We start from the raw sequence: 10,817 nt of genomic DNA on the forward strand, positions 1-10,817 counted from the left end.
CATGAACAGTGATCAAAGAGTTTTCCTACCCAAAGCCTTGGACCTTACATAGATCAATCCTACAAGATGGTTCAACTGTACTAACACAACATTTATCAACCGCAACAACAGTAATTAGGTAATAATCTTTCGTTTATTCTCTGCAAACGCATTGTAAAACAGCTTATCTGGCTTGGCCTATCTACCTGTATATATCAATATAGCATCATAATAAACTTGTGAAGGGACAATAAGTTAAGTAGACACAACTTATGGATAACAGTTTCCTTTTTTATGATGTAATAGTGCCGTTTCAGTATAGGTCGTTATACCATTGTCAAGCAATAATTAGTCTTGAAACGATGTGTGTAAAAAAGACAGAAGTTGCAAATTTGACAGGAGATTGCGTTTTAGGAACCCGGATTTTGAGTTTGTAAAACATCCCCTTATTGAAGTATCGATTTGTACAATAGTCCTTTCATATTTTAGCACAGAAAAGCAGGCATGAAATGGCAATTGTGAAAACTACACTTTGATATAGTCAGGTTGACACGCTTCCTGCAGGAAGTAGTATTACTGATGTGATCAAGGCAGTTGTTAAAAGTGTGACTTTTATTTACTAAAGAGGTCATAATTATGCTTTCAATTAACTTCATCTGCAAAGAAAACCTTCTCGTAAGAAGCCTATATGGATTAGGTAGTCAGCTTCGGTGACTTTGGTTGATTGCATGTCAACGCATCCCAATTACGAAGATCGATGCTCATGACGACAATGGCTGCATTGTTTTGTCCATACTCGATTAGTTACACACTGCCGTCATAGAGTTGGAATAGTACTGATAGCGACGATAAACAACAAACAAACATATAAACCACATTTTGCATATTGCTTTAAACATTTAAAGATAACACTTGGTTCTATGTATATACCGTGGACAATATTAGGCAAGAAGATGAAACGATCAGTGGGAGGAAATATTCTCAACGGAGGTGACCTGTAATAAATACATACACCACTACCAGATGGGTCATATTTCATGTCACTATAGTCACTCATGCAACATGCAAGCGTTATATAGTGTGATGTCATTATGTATAACAGAGTGTCAATTGATCGATTAATCACATTGAAACACAGTGTTCACCTGTAAGGGCAGCTTTAAACAACAAATCATAAAAACACAATGGAGAGACTGAAATGACAAGTACAAGTATTGTTTTACAGAAATATAAAACTAAAAAAATTGTAAAATTACAGTAGGATTAAAATCTTCCATTTCTAATTCCGTGGTTTAGGGGGAACTAGGTGGATTTCTTCTTTCAATTAATATTGCTAAGAAAATGATTTACTTTGTCACATAACTTGTTCTTGTACAACTCCATACTATATGAGTACATCAATACTGCTAAAACAACGAACGCTCATGTATATCCTTGGTCATATCAAATGCAGTCAGTATTAAATAGCTGTGGGATCTCTGGGGTATGTTTTGGCCTGTTAAGTTTTGCCGCGACAGGATGTGTTAGCCCTGAGTTCGAATCCAGATTGAAGGGTGGAAAACAGATTTTGATAATAGGCTAGTGGACACTCATTTTTCGGGAAGTTGTATAAGTATCAAGGAAAAAAGGCTTTGGTGTTTTTATACGATGTGTTTGAGACGGAGACATGCTGATCTTGTTCTACATATACATGTAGCTATAGCATGATGCCCAGAATTGTTGGATTTAACCCCAAGCATTGTTATGTGATGTCAGTGTTTTTGGTATGAAACAAAGCAGTAGCCATCATGAGTCTCCACAGAGAAGTCCTTGATATTTCTGATCTCTTGCTAGTTTTACGTGTGTTTCTAAGCTTGGAAGCAACACATCCGTGCTCGTGGGTTTCACCAAAGTGGTAATTTAGCGTCGAAGACCTGTATCACTTCGGAATGTCCTCCCACATCAAGCTGAAATGCCGTAAAATAACTGATATACCTTTCACAGCCGCACTAACCCAATTCACGCATTTCTAGTCTTCAGGTCTACTTACTGTTACCGACGGCTCTATCTATACTTGTCAATCTAACACTGATATAATCGCCTCAAGGCTTTGGCATTTGATACCATAACCTTTTACCTCAAAGCGTATTTGGACGGAAATATTTCGCTTAATGAAATACACATACACGTAGTTGTAAAAGTATGCTGTCTTCTTTATCAAAAGGCAACTCATTGTATTGTTGTGGAAAGTCATGATTTTATTTGTTTGTGAAATGATTTAACAGTGCATCATAACTTAAAACCAAAACATAGAGCATATCCCATACAAAGTGGTGTCCCAAGGTCATTGTCTCTCTGATAGTCAATCCCACGATCTTCTTGCATGACAGTAACGGTGATATCGTTCATTGACGCGATCTGAATTAACAGTCTGTTGAATTATTGAGAATGATGTCGATCTGAAGGCCACGTCGTCGCGACTATCTGCTGGATGTCAGGCACCAGATGAGACAACAATAATGGCAGCAAGGGTCGTGTCAGCTGCAGAGTCAGTATCAGCAGCTGTATACACACCTAACCCTGTGAAAAGAAAAATGTTCGGAATGAAACGATTTATAGTTAATTGGTTCAATAGACATGTACCAAAGTTATTCTTGTGATGAAACATGTCTATAAATTGTGTATATTTTAACGTGTATAATAATACATGCCGTACTAGGAATACGATATCAAAGTATTTACAATATGCATGACGTTCACTACACTTTTAACCTGATCTATTAACCTAGTTGGTTACAAATGAAGTTTTGTTACCTGTTCTAATATAGCCAGGTACAATTTCGTTCATTGAAAGAACATGCGAATGTTGATTTAGCTACAACTTGTTCTACATAAAAAGGATATTGGTAAACATTTGTTTGTAAAGCATTTTGTGTAAGTATTTGCTTATCATTGAAACACTCAGCTCACCACAAATGGATGGATATTAAGACCGAATTGATGAAGACCAAAGCCGAATGGATGAAAACGAAAGCCGTTTGGAGAGATTATAGGCCCCAATGGAGGAATGCCAAATGGATTAAATCCAACACCCAGTGGAGGATGGAAGGTGGCGTTGGTTGTTGCTAGGGCAACAACGCACATAACGGCAACGATCAGGACCTTCATTGTTGAAACTGTAGAATAAAAACAATATTCATTGGCTACTCATTGGAATTTAACCATATTCACGTTCACGTTAGGCTATCTATACACATTAACATATGGTGTTAGTTATCACTGTATAAAGTATTGTTATAAGACTTTACAAATACAAACCTAGACTTGGTACTTGAGAGCTATGGTATGTGAACCATTGACCCATCAGTACCCTATAGGGTGATAAACCGTTGAAATATCGGGATGAAATTTTTAAATCAAAGCACAAGAGGTGTAAGAATCAAATTACATATATAGACTCATGATTTTAGACCAAAATCCTAAAATGACCGTGCTCTTAAATGTACATGTACTTACGTGTGTATATTTGCCGAATGGTAAAGAAGAAGGTGAATGCTACAAACTATGAAGTATCATCAGCGGGTTTGCCTTATATACATGTACACATCACTGCCAGTTAGGTCATAAATTGCGTTAGGATTTTTACTTATGCAACCACCATGACAGGTGTTACACAATTGATGTAATAGTGTTACATAGAATGTCGTATGATCTTAAATAATGACAAAGACATTTTAGTGACGTGAATGGAGGACAATGAACAATTAGTCAGCTGTATAACAAACAGCGTGCAATAAGGTTAAACTTAAATACAGAAGTTTAGAACGTGACAAACCCTTAGTTTCAATGTGCAAAAATAATGATTGCTAAACGCAGAGTCGATTGTACGATTCCGACTATATCTACTAAATAATGGATTTAAAAAAAAAAATATGCATATGCATGTATGGAACACAATGTGTTATTCCATGTGATTGAAGTATATTTTTATTCCGTATTGATGAAACCCGGATAAATAAAGACGCATGGTTGTTTATGTAAATGTCGCTACAGGAAATCAATTGACGATAGCTGGTAAAAAATAAACATGTTAAATGCTAAGCGAAGTCAAATGTATGATGCTTCAAAAGAAATTCCCAGCCGTAACCTGTGGTGTATGTGAAAGAACTAATGCATTAATATACACAACTTATAGGCATGTTTCATCAAAAGAACAACTTTGGTACATGTATATTGAACCAATTAACTATAAATCGTTTCATTCCGAACATTGTTTCTATTCACAGGGTTAGGTGTGTATGCAGCTGCAGAAAGCTGAATCTGCAGCTAACACGACCCTTGCTGACCATGTTGGTGTTTCATCTGGTGCCTGATATCCAACAGATTGTCACGACAGACTGTTGATTCAGATAACGTCAATGAACGATATCAGCGTTACTGTCATGCAAGAAGATAGTGGGATTAACTATCAGAGAGACAATGACCTTGGGAAACCACTTTGGCTGGGATATGCCCTATATTTTGGTTTTAAGTTATGATGTACTGTTAAGTCATTTTAGAAACAAATAAAATGACCCTCCACAACAGTACTATGACTTGACTTTTGATAAAGAAGACAACATACTTTTACAACTACGTGTACGTGTACTTCGTTAAGTGAAATATAGCCGTCCAAGTATGCTTTAAGATTAAAGGTTATCGTATCAAATGTCAAAGCCTGGAGGCGAACATATCAGTGTTAGATTGACATGTATAGCCTAAGGTCGTCGGTAGTGAATTGGGTTAATGCCGCTTTGAAAGGTATATCAGTTATTTCACGGCGTTTCAGCTTGATGTGGGAGGACATTCCGAAGTGACACAGGTCCTTGACACTTAATTACCACTTTGCTGAAACCCACGTGCACGGATGTGGTGCTTCCAAGCTTGGAAACATAAGCACGGTACAGTTAGTAAGAGATCGGAATTATTAATGATTCTTCCGTAGAGACTCATTATGGCCACTGGTGTATTTCATACAGAAAGTAATGACATCACATAACAATGCTTTGAGGTGAATTCAGCAATTCTAGGCATCATGCTAAAACTATAGGTGGAGCAAGATTAGCATGTTTTAAGGAAAGAAAATATTGATAATATATAACAGAAGGTGGACGTAAAAGATCACGACTCTAGGTACTATTTAAATTATTGTCACATCTCTGTCAATTTTAATACTTATAAATATTAACGAAACATGAGTGTCCACGAGCCTCTATCCGAATCTGTTTTCCACCCTTGAATATGGATTCGAACTCAGGGCCATCACATCCTGTCGCGGCAATGAGAGGCAGCTGTGCGTAGTGTTACACAAGCGTATTTATTGCTTGTTTAACTCCCACTCAGCAATATTCCAACTGTATGACGGGCGGTTCTGTAAATAACGAGTCTGAACTAGATAATCCAGTCGCCGACCCATGCATTTGTGATACGATGACATGTAATCAACCAAGTAGCTGAGCCTGACCACCCGATCCATTTAGTCGCCTCTTACAACAGATTGACTGAAATCTAAGCTACTCGTTAAAATAGTCATGCCATTTTACCACAGTACCATCTGAAACATACATAATTGCTGTCATGATTCGTGACTTTTTATTTTACATTTTACGAACGATTATGTTGCGTATGTGAGTCAAATGTCATTGCTGACAAGTTCAATTACTTTTCTCGACGTCCTTAATACCGGAAAATAGCTACATGGTGCGTATATCATACTGAATGGGTTTGACAGGCAGGTTTCAAAGAGACACAGTAGATTTTGTGTTCGTTGCTGTCCCAACAATTAAAAAATCGGCCTCAAATGAAGGAACAAAAATAATTCACCATTGACCTTCTAGACATGAAATCCACACTATCACAGCTTAATGTCAAGAAACTGTCACTGCTTCAAAGGGCAAAATTGAAACCAAGATCCGGACAATCAATTAACATTGATCATAGCTTGGGAAAGTGGAAGCTGCAAGTTAGAAGACATCAAATTAGACTAAAGAAGGAGGTCATGAACAGTGATCAAAGAGTTTTCCTACCCAAAGCCTTGGACCTTACATAGATCAATCCTACAAGATGGTTCAACTGTACTAACACAACATTTATCAACCGCAACAACAGTAATTAGGTAATAATCTTTCGTTTATTCTCTGCAAACGCATTGTAAAACAGCTTATCTGGCTTGGCCTATCTACCTGTATATATCAATATAGCATCATAATAAACTTGTGAAGGGACAATAAGTTAAGTAGACACAACTTATGGATAACAGTTTCCTTTTTTATGATGTAATAGTGCCGTTTCAGTATAGGTCGTTATACCATTGTCAAGCAATAATTAGTCTTGAAACGATGTGTGTAAAAAAGACAGAAGTTGCAAATTTGACAGGAGATTGCGTTTTAGGAACCCGGATTTTGAGTTTGTAAAACATCCCCTTATTGAAGTATCGATTTGTACAATAGTCCTTTCATATTTTAGCACAGAAAAGCAGGCATGAAATGGCAATTGTGAAAACTACACTTTGATATAGTCAGGTTGACACGCTTCCTGCAGGAAGTAGTATTACTGATGTGATCAAGGCAGTTGTTAAAAGTGTGACTTTTATTTACTAAAGAGGTCATAATTATGCTTTCAATTAACTTCATCTGCAAAGAAAACCTTCTCGTAAGAAGCCTATATGGATTAGGTAGTCAGCTTCGGTGACTTTGGTTGATTGCATGTCAACGCATCCCAATTACGAAGATCGATGCTCATGACGACAATGGCTGCATTGTTTTGTCCATACTCGATTAGTTACACACTGCCGTCATAGAGTTGGAATAGTACTGATAGCGACGATAAACAACAAACAAACATATAAAGCACATTTTGCATATTGCTTTAAACATTTAAAGATAACACTTGGTTCTATGTATATACCGTGGACAATATTAGGCAAGAAGATGAAACGATCAGTGGGAGGAAATATTCTCAACGGAGGTGACCTGTAATAAATACATACACCACTACCAGATGGGTCATATTTCATGTCACTATAGTCACTCATGCAACATGCAAGCGTTATATAGTGTGATGTCATTATGTATAACAGAGTGTCAATTGATCGATTAATCACATTGAAACACAGTGTTCACCTGTAAGGGCAGCTTTAAACAACAAATCATAAAAACACAATGGAGAGACTGAAATGACAAGTACAAGTATTGTTTTACAGAAATATAAAACTAAAAAAATTGTAAAATTACAGTAGGATTAAAATCTTCCATTTCTAATTCCGTGGTTTAGGGGGAACTAGGTGGATTTCTTCTTTCAATTAATATTGCTAAGAAAATGATTTACTTTGTCACATAACTTGTTCTTGTACAACTCCATACTATATGAGTACATCAATACTGCTAAAACAACGAACGCTCATGTATATCCTTGGTCATATCAAATGCAGTCAGTATTAAATAGCTGTGGGATCTCTGGGGTATGTTTAGGCCTGTTAAGTTTTGCCGCGACAGGATGTGTTAGCCCTGAGTTCGAATCCAGATTGAAGGGTGGAAAACAGATTTTGATAATAGGCTAGTGGACACTCATTTTTCGGGAAGTTGTATAAGTATCAAGGAAAAAAGGCTTTGGTGTTTTTATACGATGTGTTTGAGACGGAGACATGCTGATCTTGTTCTACATATACATGTAGCTATAGCATGATGCCCAGAATTGTTGGATTTAACCCCAAGCATTGTTATGTGATGTCAGTGTTTTTGGTATGAAACAAAGCAGTAGCCATCATGAGTCTCCACAGAGAAGTCCTTGATATTTCTGATCTCTTGCTAGTTTTACGTGTGTTTCTAAGCTTGGAAGCAACACATCCGTGCTCGTGGGTTTCACCAAAGTGGTAATTTAGCGTCGAAGACCTGTATCACTTCGGAATGTCCTCCCACATCAAGCTGAAATGCCGTAAAATAACTGATATACCTTTCACAGCCGCACTAACCCAATTCACGCATTTCTAGTCTTCAGGTCTACTTACTGTTACCGACGGCTCTATCTATACTTGTCAATCTAACACTGATATAATCGCCTCAAGGCTTTGGCATTTGATACCATAACCTTTTACCTCAAAGCGTATTTGGACGGAAATATTTCGCTTAATGAAATACACATACACGTAGTTGTAAAAGTATGCTGTCTTCTTTATCAAAAGGCAACTCATTGTATTGTTGTGGAAAGTCATGATTTTATTTGTTTGTGAAATGATTTAACAGTGCATCATAACTTAAAACCAAAACATAGAGCATATCCCATACAAAGTGGTGTCCCAAGGTCATTGTCTCTCTGATAGTCAATCCCACGATCTTCTTTCATGACAGTAACGGTGATATCGTTCATTGACGCGATCTGAATTAACAGTCTGTTGAATTATTGAGAATGATGTCGATCTGAAGGCCACGTCGTCGCGACTATCTGCTGGATGTCAGGCACCAGATGAGACAACAATAATGGCAGCAAGGGTCGTGTCAGCTGCAGAGTCAGTATCAGCAGCTGTATACACACCTAACCCTGTGAAAAGAAAAATGTTCGGAATGAAACGATTTATAGTTAATTGGTTCAATAGACATGTACCAAAGTTATTCTTGTGATGAAACATGTCTATAAATTGTGTATATTTTAACGTGTATAATAATACATGCCGTACTAGGAATACGATATCAAAGTATTTACACTATGCATGACGTTCACTACACTTTTAACCTGATCTATTAACCTAGTTGGTTACAAATGAAGTTTTGTTACCTGTTCTAATATAGCCAGGTACAATTTCGTTCATTGAAAGAACATGCGAATGTTGATTTAGCTACAACTTGTTCTACATAAAAAGGATATTGGTAAACATTTGTTTGTAAAGCATTTTGTGTAAGTATTTGCTTATCATTGAAACACTCAGCTCACCACAAATGGATGGATATTAAGACCGAATTGATGAAGACCAAAGCCGAATGGATGAAAACGAAAGCCGTTTGGAGAGATTATAGGCCCCAATGGAGGAATGCCAAATGGATTAAATCCAACACCCAGTGGAGGATGGAAGGTGGCGTTGGTTGTTGCTAGGGCAACAACGCACATAACGGCAACGATCAGGACCTTCATTGTTGAAACTGTAGAATAAAAACAATATTCATTGGCTACTCATTGGAATTTAACCATATTCACGTTCACGTTAGGCTATCTATACACATTAACATATGGTGTTAGTTATCACTGTATAAAGTATTGTTATAAGACTTTACAAATACAAACCTAGACTTGGTACTTGAGAGCTATGGTATGTGAACCATTGACCCATCAGTACCCTATAGGGTGATAAACCGTTGAAATATCGGGATGAAATTTTTAAATCAAAGCACAAGAGGTGTAAGAATCAAATTACATATATAGACTCATGATTTTAGACCAAAATCCTAAAATGACCGTGCTCTTAAATGGACATGTACTTACGTGTGTATATTTGCCGAATGGTAAAGAAGAAGGTGAATGCTACAAACTATGAAGTATCATCAGCGGGTTTGCCTTATATACATGTACACATCACTGCCAGTTAGGTCATAAATTGCGTTAGGATTTTTACTTATGCAACCACCATGACAGGTGTTACACAATTGATGTAATAGTGTTACATAGAATGTCGTATGATCTTAAATAATGACAAAGACATTTTAGTGACGTGAATGGAGGACAATGAACAATTAGTCAGCTGTATAACAAACAGCGTGCAATAAGGTTAAACTTAAATACAGAAGTTTAGAACGTGACAAACCCTTAGTTTCAATGTGCAAAAGTAATGATTGCTAAACGCAGAGTCGATTGTACGATTCCGACTATATCTACTAAATAATGGATTTAAAAAAAAAAATATGCATATGCATGTATGGAACACAATGTGTTATTCCATGTGATTGAAGTATATTTTTATTCCGTATTGATGAAACCCGGATAAATAAAGACGCATGGTTGTTTATGTAAATGTCGCTACAGGAAATCAATTGACGATAGCTGGTAAAAAATAAACATGTTAAATGCTAAGCGAAGTCAAATGTATGATGCTTCAAAAGAAATTCCCAGCCGTAACCTGTGGTGTATGTGAAAGAACTAATGCATTAATATACACAACTTATAGGCATGTTTCATCAAAAGAACAACTTTGGTACATGTATATTGAACCAATTAACTATAAATCGTTTCATTCCGAACATTGTTTCTATTCACAGGGTTAGGTGTGTATGCAGCTGCAGAAAGCTGAATCTGCAGCTAACACGACCCTTGCTGACCATGTTGGTGTTTCATCTGGTGCCTGATATCCAACAGATTGTCACGACAGACTGTTGATTCAGATAACGTCAATGAACGATATCAGCGTTACTGTCATGCAAGAAGATAGTGGGATTAACTATCAGAGAGACAATGACCTTGGGAAACCACTTTGGCTGGGATATGCCCTATATTTTGGTTTTAAGTTATGATGTACTGTTAAGTCATTTTAGAAACAAATAAAATGACCCTCCACAACAGTACTATGACTTGACTTTTGATAAAGAAGACAACATACTTTTACAACTACGTGTACGTGTACTTCGTTAAGTGAAATATAGCCGTCCAAGTATGCTTTAAGATTAAAGGTTATCGTATCAAATGTCAAAGCCTGGAGGCGAACATATCAGTGTTAGATTGACATGTATAGCCTAAGGTCGTCGGTAGTGAATTGGGTTAATGCCGCTTTGAAAGGTATATCAGTTATTTCACGGCGTTTCAGCTTGATGTGGGAGGACATTCCGAAGTGACACAGGTCC

The 10,817-nt window shown here is 37.0% G+C and overlaps 2 long non-coding RNA genes across 2 annotated transcripts; both read right to left on the reverse strand.

Moving 5' to 3' along the window:
* Positions 1-2,195: 2,195 nt before the first annotated feature.
* LOC125378369 lies at positions 2,196-3,593 on the reverse strand. Its single transcript, XR_007220232.1, has 3 exons — positions 3,475-3,593; positions 2,929-3,134; positions 2,196-2,538 (listed from the first exon to the last, which is right to left on the reverse strand). It is a non-coding gene; the product is annotated as an uncharacterized LOC125378369 (long non-coding RNA).
* Positions 3,594-8,189: 4,596 nt separating this feature from the next.
* On the reverse strand, positions 8,190-9,587 carry LOC124113869. The gene is made up of 3 exons (XR_006857811.2): positions 9,469-9,587; positions 8,923-9,128; positions 8,190-8,532 (listed from the first exon to the last, which is right to left on the reverse strand). It is a non-coding gene; the product is annotated as an uncharacterized LOC124113869 (long non-coding RNA).
* Positions 9,588-10,817: the final 1,230 nt, after the last annotated feature.

The sequence above is a fragment of the Haliotis rufescens genome, unplaced genomic scaffold (assembly GCF_023055435.1).
Source record: "Haliotis rufescens isolate VD_foot unplaced genomic scaffold, xgHalRufe1.0.p SCAF_12, whole genome shotgun sequence".
Classification (NCBI taxonomy): Eukaryota; Metazoa; Mollusca; class Gastropoda; order Lepetellida; family Haliotidae; genus Haliotis; species Haliotis rufescens.